General features: G+C 48.8%; 1 pseudogene across 1 annotated transcript in view; it reads left to right on the top strand.

Moving 5' to 3' along the window:
- Window positions 1-17593, top strand: part of LOC309889463 (very low-density lipoprotein receptor-like) — a 37256-nt pseudogene extending 19663 nt beyond the window's left edge. Inside the window, exon 3 of the transcript in view lies at window positions 17506-17593. The product of the transcript in view is annotated as a very low-density lipoprotein receptor-like (transcript). The remainder of the gene's footprint in view (window positions 1-17505) is intronic.
- The last annotated feature ends 1772 nt before the right edge of the window (window positions 17594-19365 follow it).

Below are 19365 nucleotides of genomic sequence, written 5' to 3' on the forward strand. Positions count from 1 at the left end.
GGACAACCGGATTTACTGGACTGTGTGGATTCTATGGCCTGGCACACCGTAACCACAGAAATATAAAGCTTTAGTGGACACAGGTGCACAGTGTACCCTAATGCTGTCAGGCCAGCAAGGGGCAGAACCCATCTCTGTCTCCGGAATGACGGGGGGATCCCAAGAGCTAACTGTATTGGAAGCTGAAGTGAGTCTAACTGGGAATGAGTGGCAAAAGCACCCCATTGTGACTGGCCCAGAGGCTCGGTGCATCCTTGGCATAGACTACCTCAAGAAAGGGTACTTCAAGGATCCAAAAGGGCTCCGGTGGGTTTTTGGATTAGCTTCTTTGAGTACAGAGAAGATTAGGCAGCTGTCTACCCTGCCTGGCCTTTCAGAAGACCCTTCTGTTGTAGGATTGCTGAGGACTGAAGAACAGCAAGTGCCAATTGCGACTACAACTAACTGTGCACCGGCGGCAATATCGCACCAACCGAGACTCCCTGATTCCTATCCATGAGTTAGGAAGAATGCATGTGCCAGGCTATAGTCAGCTTGTGAGTCCTCTATATCGAGTGACTCGAAGGAGGAACTCTTTCGAGTGGGGCCCTGAGCAACAACAGGCCTTTGAACAACTCAAACAAGAAATAGCTCGTGCAGTAGCCCTTAGGCCTGTCCGTACTGGACCAGCTGTGCAAAACATACTTTACACTGCAGCTGGGGAGCATGGGCTCACCTGGAGCATCTGGCAGAAGACCCCAGGAGAAACTCGAGGCCGACCTCTGGGGTTCTGGAGCCGGGGCTATCGAGGATCAGAAGCCAATTACACCCCAACTGAAAAGGAAATATTAACAGCATATGAGGGGATTCGAGCCGCTTCAGAAGTTGTTGGTACAGAAGCACAACTTCTCTTGGCCCCACGGCTACCTGTGTTACATTGGATGTTCAAAGGGAAAATCTCCACTACACATCATGCAACCGACGCTACGTGGAGTAAATGGGTAGCGTTAATTACACAGCGGGCTCGAATGGGGAAACCCAACCGCCCGGGAATCCTGGAAGAGATTATGGGCTGGCTAGAGGGCAGGCATTTCGGAGCACCGACAGAAGAAGTAACTTGTGCTGAAGAGGCACCACCATACAATGAGTTGCCAGAAGACAGAAAGCAGTATGTGTTGTTCACTGACGGATCCTGCCGTGTGGTAGGGAGCCATCGGAAGTGGAAAGCTGCTGTGTGGAGTCCCACACGACAAGTTGTGGAGGCCATGGAAGGGGAAGGCAAGTCGAGTCAGTATGCAGAAGTGAAAGCTATACAACTGGCCCTAAAAATTGCTGAAAGAGAAAACTGGCCGGTACTGTATCTCTACACTGATTCATGGATGGTGGCAAATGTGCTGTGGGGGTGGCTGTGACAATGGAAACAGAACAACTGGCAGCGCAGAGGTAAACCTCTGCTACCCTGTGGCAAGATATTGCTGCCCGGGTAGAAAACCTGGATGTAAAGGTAAGTCATGTAGATGCCCACATGCCTAAGAATCGTGTTACCGAAGAACATCAGAACAACAAAGAAGTAGATCGAGCTTCGAAAATTGAAGTAGCTCAGGTGGACCTGGACTGGGGATGTAAGGGTGAGCTGTTTGTAGCTCGATGGGCTCATGAAACATCGGGACATCTGGGGAGGGTTGCCACATACAGATGGGCTCGTGATCGAGGGGTGGACTTGACCATTGAGGCCATCACACAGATTACCCATGAGTGTGAGACCTGTGCTGCAATCAAAAGAGCCATGAGGCTAAAGTCTCCCTGGAACAGGGGGAGATGGCTTGGATTTCGATATGGTGAGGCCTGGCAAATTGACTACATCGGACCACTTCCACAAACCCGCCAAGGTAAACATTACATACTGACCATGGTAGAAGCAACTACTGGGTGGCTGGAAACATATCCAGTAAACCATGCCACCGCCCGAAACACTATCTTGGGCCTGGAAAGACAAGTGCTGTGGCGACATGGTACACCAGAAAGAATTGAGTCTGACAATGGGAGTCACTTCCGAAACAATTTGGTCACTTCCTGGGCCAAGAGACATGGCATTGAATGGGTGTACCACATCCCTTATCACCCACAAGCCTCTGGGAAGGTTGAGAGGTACAATGGACTGTTAAAAACTATGCTGCGAGCATTGGGTGCTGGGACATGGAAACAATGGGACATAAATCTACCAGAGGCCACTTGGCTAGTTAACAACAGGGGGTCTGAAAGCCGTCCTGGTCCTGCTGAAACAAAACCCCTACATACTGTGGGAAAAGCTAAAGTCCCTGTAGTGCATGTGGGAAAGTGGATGGGGAAGATGGTGTGGGTTGCTCCTGCCTTGGGAAAAGGCAAACCCACTCGTGGGATTGTCTTTGCCCAAGGACCAGGGTATACCTGGTGGGTAATGCAGAAAGAATGGGGATATCAAGTGTGTGCCTCAAGGAGATTTAACACTGGGAGAAAATTAATCGGTCATCCAAGTTATGTGTTGTAGGAGGACACTGCAGAACCAACGACAGGTCAACTTCGCAAGGCAACGGGCAAGTGCAACAGTGATGTGAGCTAAGCTGGTACTGGTGTCAAGAAAACCAACTTCGCCTGCCCTGAGTGACCACTTTGACAGATGAAGCTGAAACCATCAACAGTTTTTATGAACATTTTGGGAAAAGACCTATGGAATAAAGAGAAGTACAGACATATAAATGCTTCAATGGACAGAAAACAATGGTGATGAGAACATCTATATATTAAACTGTACCTGACTGTGACACAAATGTTATGGAATAAGGGGTGGAAGTTGTGTTGGGTCTGTCTGAGCTGGAGTCACCTTTTCCCTGCAGCAGCCCACACAGTGCTGTGCTCTGCACTCGTAGCTGGAACAGCACTGATAACGCTCCAGTGTTGTGTCTATTGCTGCGTAGTGCTGGCACAGCATCAGGACTCCTTCCAAGCCCCCAAGAGCCAGCAGGCTGGGGGTGGGCAAGTGATGGGGAGGGGACATTGCCGGGGCAGCTGACCTAAACCAACCAAAGGGATATTCCATAACACCTGATGTCACACTCAGCAATAAAAGGGGGGGGCTCTTGTGGGGGAGGGGGCTGTTCCTCCTGAACAACCACTACACATTTTGAGGCCCTGCTTCCCAGGACGTGGCCAAACATCGCTCGTTGATGGGAAGTAGAGAATAATTTTTTTTTTCTCTCTCTCTGTGCTTCCGCGCGGACTTATTGTTTCTTTTGTTTCTTTTTTCCCTCCCCATTCCCTTTCCCTTTAATTAAACCTTTCTCATCTCAAACCTTGAGTTCTCTGCGTTGTATTTTCTCCCCCTTCCTCTTTGAGGAGAGGGGGAGTGAGAGAGCGGTTGTGGTGGTGCTCAGCTGCCCACCTGAGTAAAACCACCACACCACCAAGCGCGTCATTTTGTCATAGAAGGAGATCAGGTTCGTCAAGCAGGACCTGCCTTTCATAAACCCATGCTGACTGGGCCTGATCACCTGCTTGCCCTGCAAGTGCCGCGTGGTGACTCTCAAGACAATCTGGTCCATGTGCTTCCCTGGCACTGAGGTCAAACTGACAGACCTGTAGTTCCTTGGGTCTGCCCTCCGGTCCTTCTTGTAGATGGGCGTCACGTTTGCTAGCCGTCAGTTGACTGGGACCTCCCCTGAGAGCCAGGACTGTTGATAAATGATGGTAAGCGGCTTGGCCAGCTCCTCTGCCAGTTCTCTCAGTACCCTCGGGTGGATCCCATCCGGCCCCATCGACTTGCGCACATCCAAGTGATGTAGCAGGTCGCCAACCATTTCTTCGTGGATAGTGAGGGCCACATCCTGCTCCCCATCCCCTTCCGCCAGCTCAGGGTACTGGGTATCCAGAGAACAACCGGTATTGCCGCTAAAGACTGAGGCAAAGAAGGCATTAAGCACCTCAGCCTTTTCCTCATCTTTTGTAACAACGTTTCCCCCCGCATCCAGTAAAGGCTGGAGATTCTCCTTAGTCCTCCATTTTGCGTTGATGTATTTGTAAAAAGATTTTTTGTTGTCTTTAACGGCAGTAGCCAGATTGAGCTCCAGATGAGCTTTTGCCTTTCTAATTTTGTCCCTGCACAGCCTCGCAACATCCTTATAGTTTTCCTGAGTGGCCTGCTCTCTTTTCCAAAGATTATAAACCCTCTTTTTTCTCCTAAGCTCAAGCTGCAACTCTCTGTTGAGCCAGGCTGGTCTTCTTCCATGCCGGCTCGTCTTTGGGCACGTGGGGATAGACCGCTCCTGCGCCATTAAGATTTCCTTCTTGAAGAGCGCCCAGCCTTCCTGGACCCCTCTGCCCTTCAGAACCGCCTCCCAAGGGACTCCACCAACTAGTGTCCTGAGCAGCTCAAAGTCAGCCCTCCGGAAGTCCAATACAGCGGTTTTACTGGTCCCCTTCCTGGCCTCGCCAAGAATAGAGAACTCCACCATTTCGTGGTCACTCTGCCCAAGACAGCTTCTGACCTCCACATCTCCCACCAGTCCTTCTCTGTTTGTGAACAGGTCTAGTGGGGCACCTCCCCTGGTAGGCTCACTAACCAGCTGCGTCAGGAAGGTATCTTCCACGCTCTCCAGAAACCTCCTAGACTGCTTTCTCTGGGCTGTGTTGTGCTTCCAGGATATGTCAGGGAAGTTGAAGTCCCCCACGAGAACAAGCGCCGACAATTTTGCAACTTCTGTCAGCTGCCTGTAGAACTCCTCATCCGTCTCCTCATCCTGGTTCGGTGGTCTATAACAGACCCCAACCAGGACGCTAGGCTTGTTGGCCTTCCCGCCGATCCTAACCGAAAGGGACTCAACCTTGTCATTCCCAGCCTCGAGTTCCACAACATCGAAAGATTCTCTAATATAGAGAACCACACCACCACCCCTTCTGTGCTGCCTGTCCCTTCTGAAGAGCTTATAGCCAGGCATTGCAGCACTCCAGTCATGAGACTGGTCCCACCACGTCTCCGTGATGGCAACCAAGTCATAGCCTGCCTGCTGCACGATGGCTTCCAGCTCCTCCCGTTTGTTACCCATGCTGCGTGCATTAGTGTAGATGCGCTTCAGCTGGGCCATTGCCTTCTTCCCCGGCCTTGCCATTGTTCCCCCGGCACAGCTCCAACAAGCCTTGTTTCAGCCCCATCCCCCATCTTACGTAGTTTAAAGCCCTCTCAATGAGCACACAACTACCAGCTTATTAGAGTTGCATGATATTAATTATGGTTGTTTATATTGCTTTTTTTCCTAAGGTTATACATTTATCACCCAAAATGGACATGCAGCACTGCTCTGAAGTGTTACCTGCCCCAGCTCGCTACGTTTTAATGCCAAATGAAGCAATCCTTAGATAACTGGTACTTCTGCAAAGAGCTCTCTGATTGGAAGAGACCATTGAAGGTACACTCAGAAATCATCCCTCAGCAGCAACCTAGCAGCACATGAGTGGCAGATTATAGTGCCACACAAAAGTCTGCATGCATTCATGGACACCCACGTCCCAGTAGGTGCTTAGAAAAGCTGCAAAGAGAAGAGGAAACAACAGTTAAGGGAAAGCCATTGAAAACATCTGCTAAAAAGCCTAGGTATTGCAGGCTTGTAACTAAACCCTGGAGACTCAGTCCACCTCTTGGGCATTTAACCTGCTGGCTCTGAAATGGAATGGTTGTCTCTTAGTCTTCGTCTGTACCATCTGTTAGCTGAAGGGAAAAGGTCTATACATAAACAGCAAATAGACACAAATTATAATCATTACCATGACACCTCACACAGCACAGACTGCACATCCTCACCTATAATGATCGTGCATGACCTGCTCATTTAGAAGGGAGTTGTGGTTACCATAGATCACAGGCTGAACTTGAATAATAGTGGCATTTTGCTTTGAAGCAGACAAACAATAAGTCCAGCTGTATGAACAGGCATGCCATACACAAGAAATGGAGTAATCCTTCATCTCTACCCAACATTGGTACATGCCCCAGCTTTCCACCAGTCTGGCAAAAATATAGACAAACTGGTGAGACTTCAAAGACAGCAACAAAAAAAAACAAACAGAAAGAAGTAAAATGCAAAGCAAGTGTGATAGCTGTCTGTAGAAAACTAGGGGGTACATTAAAGCAGTTCTGAAATGCATAAAAGGCTGCTGCCAAAAACAAGTTAATAAGCCATTCTCCACATCCCAGGGCAACAGGAATAGGCTGCCTGACAGGCAGCAAGGGAAGTTTAGGTTAAACATCAGGTATGACAGATAAAACATGCATTATTCCACAAAAAAAAAAAAAAGCAAACAAAACAAAACAAAAAACACAACAGTCAGGAGATAAGACTGGTTTTCTTCATACTATTCATGGTTCTGTCTGTCTCAGAAGCTCTTTGCTTTACTTATTTAGAGGTACACATTCCTGTTGGTTTTCATAGGCCCTTAGTGTGAGAAATTGGAAAGTTTTTTTTGTCTGGGTTTGCTGACAAAGAAATGCCCAACTCAGGATTTCGTCCAACTCTGTGTGCCATAGCATCAGGGGAAACTGAAGAAGGGAAGGGACTGGACTGCAAAGACACGGGATGCAGCAATGATGTCCCAGTCCCTGGGACTTTCTTGAGAGAGATAAGATGAAGAAACATGAGGAATGGCATAGTCTAAGTAAACTATGTCTGGGTTAGGGAGATGTAATTGCATGACTTCCGGAGGTCTTATTCTCATATGATTTCTGTTTGACTCAGAGGACCAGAAAGCCTCTAATGCAGGATTAAAAACCTAGTGCAATTTATTTAGGTAGAATACCTGAAGAAACAGAAATACGCTTCTGGAAAGACACAGTAAGCCTACAGGTGGACTGAGAGTGGAAAAGCATCCCATGCCAGCTGATCCAGTAGCTAATCCACCTGGCTATTAAAAACATACTCAAGTTTGTTTTTTTCTGAATGGAATCTGTTCAATACCAGTATGTGTCCATACACTGTGAGCAGCAGTTTTGCTCAGGATGGAAAAAGACCCACAGTGAAGGAAATGCTAGAGATAAAGGGGATCCATGTGTGGGAGGAAATCCTGACATGCTCTTTAAAATAGAAAGTAAAGATGGTAGAGGGAAAGCCTGGGCTCACACAGTACCTGTGACCTGATGCCAGTGACAAAGCAGGTCACAGGAGACTCCTGACAAACTCATCGACTTTAGACTTCATTGGACAGACCAAAATAGGGCTCAACCCTCAGGTGAGATAGACTAAAGAGATGGTGCATGATGCTCTGTGATGCTCCCCGTGTAGCTATCTCAGCACTTCGGGAATTGCTGGAAACTGTGGTGTGGTGCTCTGGCACCTCACAGAACTCTGTCAAAAAACAGACAGCAAAGAGGTGCTTAAAGATGGCAAACAAGGTCATGTGTCCCCATGCATCCCAGATGCATTCCAGCCATGGGAACAAGAGCATATCAGGGTGGAAAGAGCACTGAAAATGGAGCTCCGTAATGATAATACACAGGGCCTTGGTTCAGACCTAATAATAAACAGCAGTGATGATGACTCAGAGACCTCATATGTTGGCTGGACATGGGAGAGGAGCAGGAAGGATCAGAAGAACAGAAGAGCAGGATGCCCCTGATGAAGGACTGGTTGCCCAGAGCAGGTTATTCTGCCTCACAATACTCACAATATCTGGGGAAAAAAAAAAAAAAAAAAAAAGATGCTTTTCATCTCTGATGTCTTTCCACCTCTGGACAATTCTGAAGTCTGTATTTTCAATGCACTCCATTGAATGCAACCCTTAAGAAAGCACTCCAACCTGTGCACAAACTCAGTAAGAGCGTTTCAACACACAGCAAGGAAAAGAGAAGCCCAGCTAAATGTCCAGAAGGGGAAGAGAGCAAGTGAGAGCTGGGCACACTAGATAAGACGGCCAAAGCCAAACCACAAGCAGCTGCTGTGCTCTCATTAATTCTCAGTGCAATGGCTGGAGAAAACTCTGGGTCACCATGTTCTAACAGAACCTTTCCTCCATCACTAGGAACATCTTCCAGGATTAGTATTCCCACATCAGAAGAGGTGAAGCATGGAGTGACAAGCAGCAGTTGTGACCTTTTCAGCAATTTTTGCACACCTGCTGCTTTCACAGCAATTTTCTGTATTGGCTTAAAATAAACCCAGCCCTTCAGAAAGTAATGTATTTAGAGACTGCAGAAGTATCTGGCCCTTCCTCTTCAAAGCCAAAACTAGCACAGATGTATCTAGAGATGCAAATATGGAGGCCAAGGTGCTATCGGGAGGGATTAATGACACAGTTCTGTTTCAGACACTGAAACAGAAGTGTGGTCTCCCCCACCCATGACACTGGTGCCTTCAAATCAGAGCAGATAGGCGAGCCCAAGCACTGCCCCAGGCTTGCAGCCAGGAGACATCTCAGCTCTTTTCCTCTTCCATGCAGAAGGCTCCACATATTAAACCACATCACAGCAGTGGACGCTGCAGTTCCACAGGTGTAACTTCTCCTACATCCCATATTAGACCAGCAGAGATGCATTTATATGAGCTCTAGGCTCCATACACAAGGAAGCAGTGGGATCTGCTGCTCTGGCCCACGTAGCCTGAAAACAGGAGAGAGGCTGATGCTCCAGCAGCCTGAGAGCAGGAAAATTACATACCTAGCACAGGATTTGAGCATCAACAAGTAAAACCCAGCCTGAGGGTAACAAACTGCAGCTCTCATCTCCCCAGTGGGATGGGGCAGCCTGCATAGGCCCCAGGAGTATGGCTCCCCAGCATCCCTGCAGTCTCTGCAGGGTGGTCTGGTTTTCAGTTACAGGCACCAACCAGCCCATTAAAAGGGCAGAATTTTGCAATTATATTTTGTGGTTATATGGATAACAAGGATGTCCAGAGATATAGATGTTAATTCAACATACAAAGGTAATGTGCCTTCCACAACTAAACCAATTTCCAGATCAGGATAAACATAACATAGGGCCAGAATGTCTACATATGCCATTGCTATGGCATGAGACATTGGAGGAGCAGCTAAATCTGGCCAGTGGCAGGGAGCTGGTAGCAGACTAGACAAAGCCCAGGTTAACCCCTCCTGGCATTTCCTCCTGGCATTGTGCCTCCCATTAGACACAGAAATAATGCACAGGACATGCAGGGAAAGCTCAGTAGCAAATAACCTAATTAGAAGTGCAAGTCTCACATCCTCCTGGGGAACAGCAGATCTGCTGAAGGTCAGCATCCTCTGTGGTCAGCAAGGCAGTGAGGACAGGGAAGCAGTAGGAGCCCTGCTGGCCCCCTTCTGCTGTACCAACCCAAGAGCCAGGGCTTTCTATGAAGAACCCCAAAACACTATCCCTGAACCGATGCCAGCATTTGGGCAGGGCTTGGCGTTATTTTTAACACTTGTTCATGTACTTCTTTGGATAAATCCTGGGAAAAGCTTGTTACCAAAATGGTATGCTGTGGGTATTATTTATACGCCCACTGGCAGCAGAGCAGGGTGCACTAAGGAGGGAAATCTGTAAGACTCCCCCTTCCCTCCTCAACACTTCGGAGCTGGGGATGCAGGGGGCCCTAAAACAGGTTTTGTTACTTGGGTCAGTCCTCAAGGAAAGCATCACCTGCAGAAGGCCTGATACCCTTGTCTGTCCTGTTTAGGAGACTATCCCCCATATAGGAGGGAAGACCAGGTACAAGAGGCAGGGAAAGATGAATGCTGTATGCATGCAGGGGCAGGCACACCGCAGCTGCTGTAGAAAAGAGAAAAACAAACAAAAAAGGATCAGCTGTGCCGAAACACCATCGAGGTTGGAATAAAATGCTGCTGCCCTCTCATTTTACCTATCCTGGGCTAAAACAGGCAAACCCAGCAGGGGTTTCTTGGTGAGCCCCAGTGAAGGCATATATTGGTAGGCATTAAACGCCAGTGAGGCTGGCTGGAAAACACTGCACCAGACCAAAAATACTGACTGGCCACCATCCCCAGGGACAACAGCAGCCTCAGGCTTTTCCATAGCAAAACACGTTGCCTTGAGGGACTGAAGGAAAAAAGAAGATACCCTTTTGAGACTATTCAGAGAAAGAAGGCTCTTCCTTTGTGTCCTGGTTTCAGTTAGGAGAGAGTTAATTTTCGTACTAGTAGCTGATAGAATGCTATGTTCTGGATTAGGATGAGAAGAGTGCTGATAACACCCCGATGTTTTAATTGTTGCAGAGCAATGCTTACACCAAGCCAAGGACGTCTCAGCTTCTTGCTCTGTCCTGCCAACGGGCAGGCTGGGGGTGTAGCAGGAGCTGGGAGGGGACAGACCCAGGACAGGTGACCCAAAGTGGCCAAAGGGGTATTCCATACCATCTGACGTCATGCTGAACAATATATAGGGGTGGCTAGCCGGGGGAGGGGGGCAGGACTGCTCGGGGTTAGGCTGGGCATCAGTCAGCAGGTGGTGAGCAATTGCATTGTGCATCACTTGTTTTGTACACATTATTATTAGTAGTACTATTATCATCATTATTGTTATTATTATTATTGTTATTATTATTATTGTTATTATTATTATTTTCCTGTCTTAATAAACTGTCTTTATCTCAACTCATGGGCCTCACTTTCCCATTTCTGTCCCCCATCCCAGAGAGGGAGGGGGGGAGGGTGAGGAAAAGGCTGTGTGGTGTTTAGCTGCCAGCTGGGTTAAACCACGACAGTCCTTTTTGTCTATCCAGTCCTTATTTCATACCATTTATGTCATGCTCAGGTTACACTCTTTTCCATACATTCTAATTAATCACCATTTTCATCTAGGGTATATAGTAATCATGGTAGTGATAACATACAGTATTATATAATAATTAACATGATACAATTCAATTCATGGGCTATTCTCACCCAGTATTAAATACCCTTGAGGTACACATCGGACCTCTCCCTTCTTTGGCATTACCCACCAAGTGCATCGAGATCCCTGAGCAAAAGCAATCCCATGAATGGGTTTGCCTTTTCCTGAAGCAGGAGTAGCCCAGACTGTCTTCCCCAGCATGTTTCTTACATGCACTACAGGAACTTTATCCCCTTCTACGGTACATAACAGGTTTGATTGGGCAGGTCCAGCTCGGTTGGCAGTTCCCCTAGTATTGACTAACCAGGTGGCCTTTGCCAAATGCATATCCCAATGTTTGAATGTCCCAGTGCCTGTTGCTTTCAGTGTAGTCTTTAACAGTCCACTGTATCACTCAACTTTCCCGGAGGCTGGTGCATGATAGGGGATGTGATACACCCACTCGATGCCATGCTCTTTGGCCCAAGTGTCTATAAGGTTGTTTCAGAAATGAGTCCCATTGTCTGACTCAATTCTTTCTGGGGTGCCATGTCGCCATAGGACTTGTTTTTCAAGGCCCAGGATAGTGTTCCAGGCGGTGGCATGAGGCACAGGATATGTTTCCAGCCATCCGGTGGTTGCTTCCCCCATTGTAAGTACATGGCGCTTGCCGTTTTGAGGGTTTGAGGGAGTGTGATGTACTCAGTCTGCCAGGCCTCTCCATATTTATATTTCAGCCATCGTCCTCCATACCAAAGAGGCTTTGACCTTTTGGCTTGCTTGATTGCAGCACATGTTTCACAATCATGAATAACCTGTGCTATAGTGTCCATGGTCAGGTCCACCCCTCGATCACGAGCCCATCTGTATGTTGCATCTCTACCTTGATGGCCTGAGGTGTCATGGGCACATCAGGCTATAAATAATTCACCTTTATGCTGCCAATCCAGGTCCACCTGAGCTACTTCAATCTTAGCAGCCTGATCCACCTGCTGGTTGTTCTGATGTTCTTCAGTAGCCCCATTCTTGGGCACATGAGCATCTACGTGACGTACTTTCACAGCCAGGTTCTCTACCCGAGCAGCAATATCTTGCCACAATGCAGCAGCCCAGATGGGTTTGCCCCTACGCTGCCAGTTGTTTTGCTTCCATTGCTGTAACCATCCCCACAGGGCATTTGCTACCATCCATGAATCGGTGTAGAGATAGAGAACTGGCCATTTTTCTCGTTCAGCAATGTCTAAAGCCAGCTGAATGGCTTTCACTTCTGCAAACTGACTCGATTCACCTTCTCCCTCAGCAGCTTCTGCAACTCACCGTGTAGGACTCCATACAGCAGCTTTCCATCTCCGATGCTTCCCCACAATACGACACGACTCATCAGTGGACAGGGCATACATGTATTTATTCTCATTTTCTGGTAGCTTGGTGTACAGTGGGGCTTCTTCAGCACAGACCACCTCCTCCTCTGATGATATCCCAAAGTACTTGCCTTCTGGCTGGTCCATAATCACTTCCAATATTCCTGGCCGACTGGGGTTTCCTATTCGAGCCTGCTGAGTAATCAGTGCAACCCACTTGCTCCATGTAGCATCAGTTGCATGATATGTAGAGGGGACCCTTCCTTTGAACATCCAGCCTAGTACCTAGCTTGATGGCATTACAGTACACTGTGCACCGGTGTCTACTAAAGCCTTATACTTCTGTGCATCTGACGTGCCAGGCCATCGAATCCACACAGTCCAATAAACTCGATTGTCCCTTTCCTCCCCCTGGCTGGAGGCAGGGCCCCCCTAACCCTGGTCAGAATCTTCTTCGTTTCTGTGTTTGAAGGACTGTCTGCTGGAGGCTGAAGCAGCAAACTTTTCACAGAATCCCTTTTTCCCAGTTGTTTTATTTTGCAACGCACGTACCCGTGAGTCTAGGGTCGCGGTAGATTTTCCATCCCATTTTCTCATGTCCTCTCCATGGTCTCGTAAGTAAAACCACAGGGTGGCACGGGGTGAGTACCCACCATATCGTCTTCCTTGTGTGGATGAACGCTTACCCCTGATAGCTGAGACATTAGTTTGTACAAGTGGGGATGAAAATAATCTCTCTTCAAGTTGGTGAACCTTTTCAGAAAGTTTCTCCAAAGTGTTCTCTTTTGGTCGGTGGACACTGGTTTGTTCAGGTGGGGAGGAAGATAGATTCTCTTTAAGTTGGTGGAACTCTTCAGAAAGCTTCTCCACAGCTGAGACACAGGCCTGTAAGGAAGAGGAGACTTTCTTCGTACTGCTGAAGTTGTTTAGCCACTTCATCCACTGTGGATTCCTCATCATCTTTCCAGGCCATTATTGCCAATGAGCTGGCATATGATGATGGTGCATTCCGTACAAACTTCTGCCAGATGGGTCGTGTACACCTGACTTCATCTGGATCTGTGGATGTTTGTCTGAGGTCTGGATCCTCATAAATCACTTCCCATATGGCTAATTCCCTCAGGTACTGGATTCCCTTCTCCATAGTGGTCCACTTGCCTGGTAGACATACAAGTTCTTCCTTGAAGGGATACCTTTCCCTCACAGCTGAGAGGAGACACCTCCAGAGGCTGTGAGATTGTGCTCCATCTGCAATTGCTTTGTCATTGCCAGCGTCTCTAGCAAGGGATCCCAGCCGCCTGGCTTCCCTGCCCTCTAATTCCACACAATTGGCTCCGGTGTCCCAGCACTGGAGCAGCCAGGTGACAAGCTGCTCACCTATACAACGACCAAAATCTTTTCGCACATCTTGTAGCTCACGCTGGTATAGGTTTCGGGTAGTTACTGTTGATTTTTCGGCATCCTCATCTTCCTCCTCCTGAATCCCTGATGGCCCAGCATCGTTGTCTCTATACCTAGATTTGGCAGAAGGCTCTCTGCGTTCTAAACAACCTGAATCTCTATACCATTTTTTCCCCTTCTCTACAGGGGCAACTTGCACTGCTACAGCTCGTTTCTCTGACCCAGCTACAGGAGTTGGATCGGCTGCAGGAGCTGGAACTGGAGCGGCTACAGGAACTGGAGCGGCTGCAGGGTCCATCATAGGGTTCAGAGTGGCCGTTGGGTCTGTCACAGGACCTAGAGTGGCCACAGGGTCTGTCACTAAGTTGGTAGTAGTATCAATTGCAGCTCAATAGGCAAGGGCTAGACCCCAGCACATTACGTCACTTTGGAACTACCAGAGTCATGACACCCTTTTTTCAAGCGTTCTACCAGTTTTTGAGGATTTTGCAGTTGTTCAGGGGTGAATTTCCAAAACACTGGAGGTGCCCACTGCTCTAGAAACCTGCCCATATCCTCCCATACTCCCTACCACTCACAACTATCCTGCCTCAGGACAGATCTCTGGATGAGATTCCTAAGTAGCTGTTTAACTTTAAACAAAACCTGAAGCGCATTCAGGAGACATAACAACAAGAACATGCTGGTCTGAGTATCCCAAGGATATTCAATATTTTGGCTAACGATTGTAACAAGCTCGGAGGATAAGAGGGTGGTGAAGGAGAAAGGAAGAGTGATCGAGTAAGAAAAAATATCTTCCCCTTTCCCCACCACAGATTGGCTCCCTGATGAAAAAAGGCAATAGGTGTAATTGCTAATAGTTTCCGAGATACGGTTTCCAAAGTATAGAGTCGACAACATTGCTGAGTACAAATACCAAGTTAGAGTCATGACCAGAAATTTCATTGTATCATAAGCCGCTGTTACACCGCACAGTACCATAATGAACTTAAACCAGGGCCCGGAGAGAATAAACAACATGACAGAGAGAGAACATACGGAAAATAATGTGCTATAATACTCAATTTGGAAATCAGGCGCAGCAGACTTGAGATTAAAGCAATCAGCATTATGACGAGCAACTATTAAGCAGGTCTAATACTTATACCAATTTTAGTTTAACACACTCTGGTCAGTTCTGTCATTATCTCAACCCTTTGGACCCTATATTGGGCGCCAAAAAGACTGTTGTAGTTTAACCCAGCCGTTAATAGTACTACTACTACTAATGTGTACAAAATAAGTGATGCACAATGCAAGTGCTCACCACCCGCTGACCGATGCCCAGCCTAACCCCGAGCAGCCCAGCCTCCCTCCCCCGGCTAGCCACCCCTATATATTGTTCAGCATGACGTCAGATGGTATGGAATACCCCTTTGGCCACTTTGGGTCACCTGTCCTGGGTCTGTCCCCTCCCAGCTCCTGCTGCACCCCCAGCCTGCCCGTTGGCAGGACAGAGCAAGAAGCTTAGACGTCCTTGGCTTGGTATAAGCACTGCTCTGCAACAATTAAAACATCAGTGTGTTATCAGCACTCTTCTCATCCTAATCCAGAACATAGCATTCTACCAGCTACTAGTACGAAAATTAACTCTCTCCTAACTGAAACCAGGACACTTTGTCTAATGTTATAGGGTTATTCTAGAAGAATCACTTTTGTCATGCCACTTCCATGCCTACTGAACTTCCTTGGTTTTTGTCTTTTGTGATTCTCTTCTCCCTCTGCCCTTCTCCCAAGACTTCAGTCTTGGGAGAAGGGTGCCTGAAGACTGGAGGATAGCCAATGTCACTCTGGTCTTCAAAAAGGGCAAGAAGGAGGATCTGGGAAACTACAGGCCAGTCAGTCTCACCTCTGTCCCTGGAAAGGTGTTGGAACAGCTTGTTCTGGATGCCATCTCCAAGCAATTGGAAGAGAAGAAGGTTATGAGGAGTAGTCAGCATGGATTCACCAAGGGGAAGTCGTGCTCGACCAACCTCATTGCCTTCTATGATGGCATCACCAGCTGGGTAGATCGGTGAGCAGTGGATGTCATCTACCTTGACTTTAGCAAGGCTTTCAATACTGTCTCCCATGACATCCTGATAGCAAAGATGAGAAAGTGTGGGATTAGAGGAGTGGACAGTGAGGTGGGTTGAGAACTGGCTGATTGGCCAAACTCAGAGGGTAGTGATCGGCAGCGTGGAGTCTGGCTGGAGGCCTGTGACTAGCAGTGTTCCCCAGGGGTCGGTGCTGGGTCTGGTCTTGTTCAACATCTTCATCGACGACCTTGATGAGGGAATAGTGTCTGCCCTCAGCAAGTATGCCGATGACACAAAGCTGAAAGGACTGGCTGACACGCCAGAAGGCTGTGCTGCCATTCAGCGAGACCTGGAGAGGCTGGAGAGCTGGTCAGGAAGAAACCAAATGAGGTTTAACAAGAGCAAGTGTAGAGTCCTGCACCTGGGAAGGAACAACCGCATCTATCAGTGCAGGCTGGGGGACGACCTGCTGGAGAGGAGCTCTGAGGAGAAGGACCTGGGGGTCCTGGTGGACAACAGGTTGACCATGAGCCAGCAGTGTGCCTTTGTGGCCAAGAGGGCTAATGGGATCCTGGCGTGCATTAAAAGGAGCGTGGCCAGCAGGTCAAGGGAGGTGATCCTCCCCCTCTACTCTGCCCTGGGTAGGCGTCACCTGGAGTACTGTGTCCAGTTCTGGGCTCCCCAGTACAAAAAAGACAGGGATCTCCTGGAAAGAGTCCAGGGTAGGGCCACAAAGATGATACGGGGCCTGGAGCATCTTCCTTATGAAGAAAGGCTGAGAGACCTGGGTCTGTTCAGCCTGGAGAAGAGAAGACTGAGACGGGATCTCATCAATGTGTACAAATACCTGAGGTTTGGGAGACAGAGGGATTTGGCCAACCTCTTTTCAGTGGTTTGTGGGGACAGGACAAGGGGCAATGGCCACAAAATGGAGCCCAGGAAGTTCTGCACCAACATGCGAAAGAACTTCTCCACAGTGAGGGTGACGGAGCACTGGAACAGGCTGCCCAGGGAGGTTGTGGAGTCTCCTTCTCTGGAGATATTCAAGGCCTGTCTGGATGCCTACCTGGGCAACCTGGGCTCTGGAGTATCAGAGCACCATGCTGGAGCAGAAAGGGAGACAGGGCTTGATTTTGCAGTGTATAGGTAAAAACATGATGGATAAATGCATTTTCTTCCCGTGTAGCAGTATACTGTTTGGTCATCAGAGCCACAGCAGAATACATAATCAAACCAGATATGCACTATTAATTGAAGCACTCTCTCCAGCTGGGACAGGATTGGTCACACCACTTTTAGGAGAAAAACTGAAAGGGATCAGCTCCTACCGTGCCAGATACAATCTCCCCAGATGGTGGGCTCAGCTCGCTCTGGCTGGGAGTCAGGTACAGCAGCAACTGCATGAGAGCAGCAGGAGGAACACAGCACGTAGAGCCAGCAATAATCCAAAACAAACCCAGCTTGTCCCCATGCTGTCTTGGGGATCAGTGAGCCTGGCTGGGGGGGGGGTGTCTGCAGGCAGTCCCCCCTGTTGCTGCAGGATGGTGGGACATGATGACAAGGCGCTTCTTCCCGACAGGAGCTGGCTCAGGGATTCCTCCAGCTGCCAATCACCTTCCTATCCTCAGGGACAGTGGTGCCGGGGTGCTCGTCTCGCTCCCTGAGCATGTGGGCAGGAGAGACTAGTGAGGGCTGTGGGCTGCTAGCATTGCAAGAGCCAGATTGCTAATGAAAGCCCCAGTATAAATACAGATGCACTCTGGAGAAGACTATGGCAGAAATGTGGCTCATGTTACAGAGAGCTATTTAGAGCAAGCTCAGAAAGAAGCCAGTGTGATGGGACTGTGCTGCTGACTCCACCGCCTGCCCACTCCCACAGTGGAGTGGGAGGGCAGCTGCCAGCCATGGGGACACCCAGCTCCATGCTCCCTTGCAACTCCTACAACTCCAGGCACAGCAACTGCTAGCAGGAATGCAGACCTATGCGGTTTTCCACCCTGTGCCCAACATTAGATACTCCATCCCCACACCTCCTCTGATGCATGCTGCTCCAGCAGCACATCACAGCTGGGAAGAAAAGCATTGCTCCACTGTGTGTGTGAGACCAGCTCATGGGGCAGCAGTCCACCCTCACTGTCCATCTCCCCATACACAGGGGCTCCCCAGTCACTGGGATTTACCATCTTTCTCCATTTCACTGCCTCTGGCACCTCCCGCTAGGATTCTTCTTTTCCCTTCCATTTCAGGGTAATTTATCAACTGGATTGAAACTTGGACCAGATAAGAAAGATGGGAAGGATAGGAATTAGCTCAGCAAAGAAGCAACGTGTCAAAGGGTTTTGGGGCTTTTCTTTTTTGTCCCCACAGATGGAACCAGCAGTAGAGGGGTTCAGCAAGTTTCAACTACCACCCACTAAACTAGCACTGAAAGACCTCAGCAAGAGGCTGCGAAGGAACTGTTTCAGGGTGCATACCTAAGTGGGCACAGCCTATTTTCAGTATGCCTGATGCCAGACAGGCATACAGCTCACATCAGTGACCTCTGGATGCCACCAGTGACAAAGAACAGGGAGTCCATAGAGTTTGGTAGCAACTGATGTGTATACTCTAGAGGCTCGGGAGATCCCTGAAAAAATACCATCTAGCCTCAAAAGAAAAAGGCTGAAAAAGCTGACTTAGGTCAATCACACTGGTAAATACTGTTAACCTAGCTTCAAGGAGAGCACAAGGACCCCAGTGTAACAGGTCTATGCCTTGGTGATGCCTACAAGCATGGCCCATCTAGCTAGGCATTAAGCCAGCCCCAAATGCTCCCTATTGATGAGAATGGCCTGGCTGCATTACCTGTTGTCCCCTGTTCCCAGAAAACTGGGGAAGGACAGTTGGGGTTAAAACTCCTTGTTTTGCGCCTCCTGATATCCCTTCCCCAGGCTACAGTGAGTAAGGTGCTTTGTGCTTTTCCCTTCCATGGTGCAGAGACTCTCCACCACTGCACAGCCCAGCTATGCTTGGGATGGGATACTCTTGTTGAGGGATTTTTGAAACAGCAAAAATCCCATGGCTTGCTGTAGCTGAGCAAACCAAGCTACCAGGGCAACTATGAGAAGTTCCCATGACAGTGTTCCCACATCACCCAATTGAGGAATTCAGAAAAATATTGTTACCAGTAGCTGGCTTCAAGGACAAGGTCTATATGACTGCTGATCACAAGGGGGTTGTTTTCTTGCAGGTGGGGTTGTTTTCTTCTAGTTGTTTGTCTGAGTGCTTTTGACCAATAATCTTGTGTGAAACACTGTCCGCCCCTGTTAAGTTCACTATAAAAGTTAGGCTATTCGGGCAATAAAATGGAGCATGATCTGACTCTGCTGGTGTCTGTCGTGCTTTCTGCAACATATGGCGCCCGAACAGGCTGAGGCCGGGACATCGGAGCGGCGCCGGGACATCGGAGCGGCGCGGGAGACCCGAGGCACGCGGCAAGCCTACCACCGCACGGAGAGAGCACTGACTGACGCTGCAGGGCTACGGCCAACTACGAGAGACAAGGACAGACCTGGCGGACGCCGGAACACCTGAGAGACGTTGAAACACTCTACACACCGACCTGAACAACGGAGCCGCGCAGGGACGCGGGAAAAGGAACCGCGGGGGGAAGCGGGAAAAGGAATCGCGGAGGGACGCGGGAAACGGAGCCGCGGAAAACGCGGGAAATTGAAGTAATCGCGGGAAATTGAAGTAATCG

This window comes from Aythya marila (assembly GCF_965140915.1).
Source record: "Aythya marila genome assembly, chromosome: W".
In the NCBI taxonomy this organism is placed as follows: domain Eukaryota; kingdom Metazoa; phylum Chordata; class Aves; order Anseriformes; family Anatidae; genus Aythya; species Aythya marila.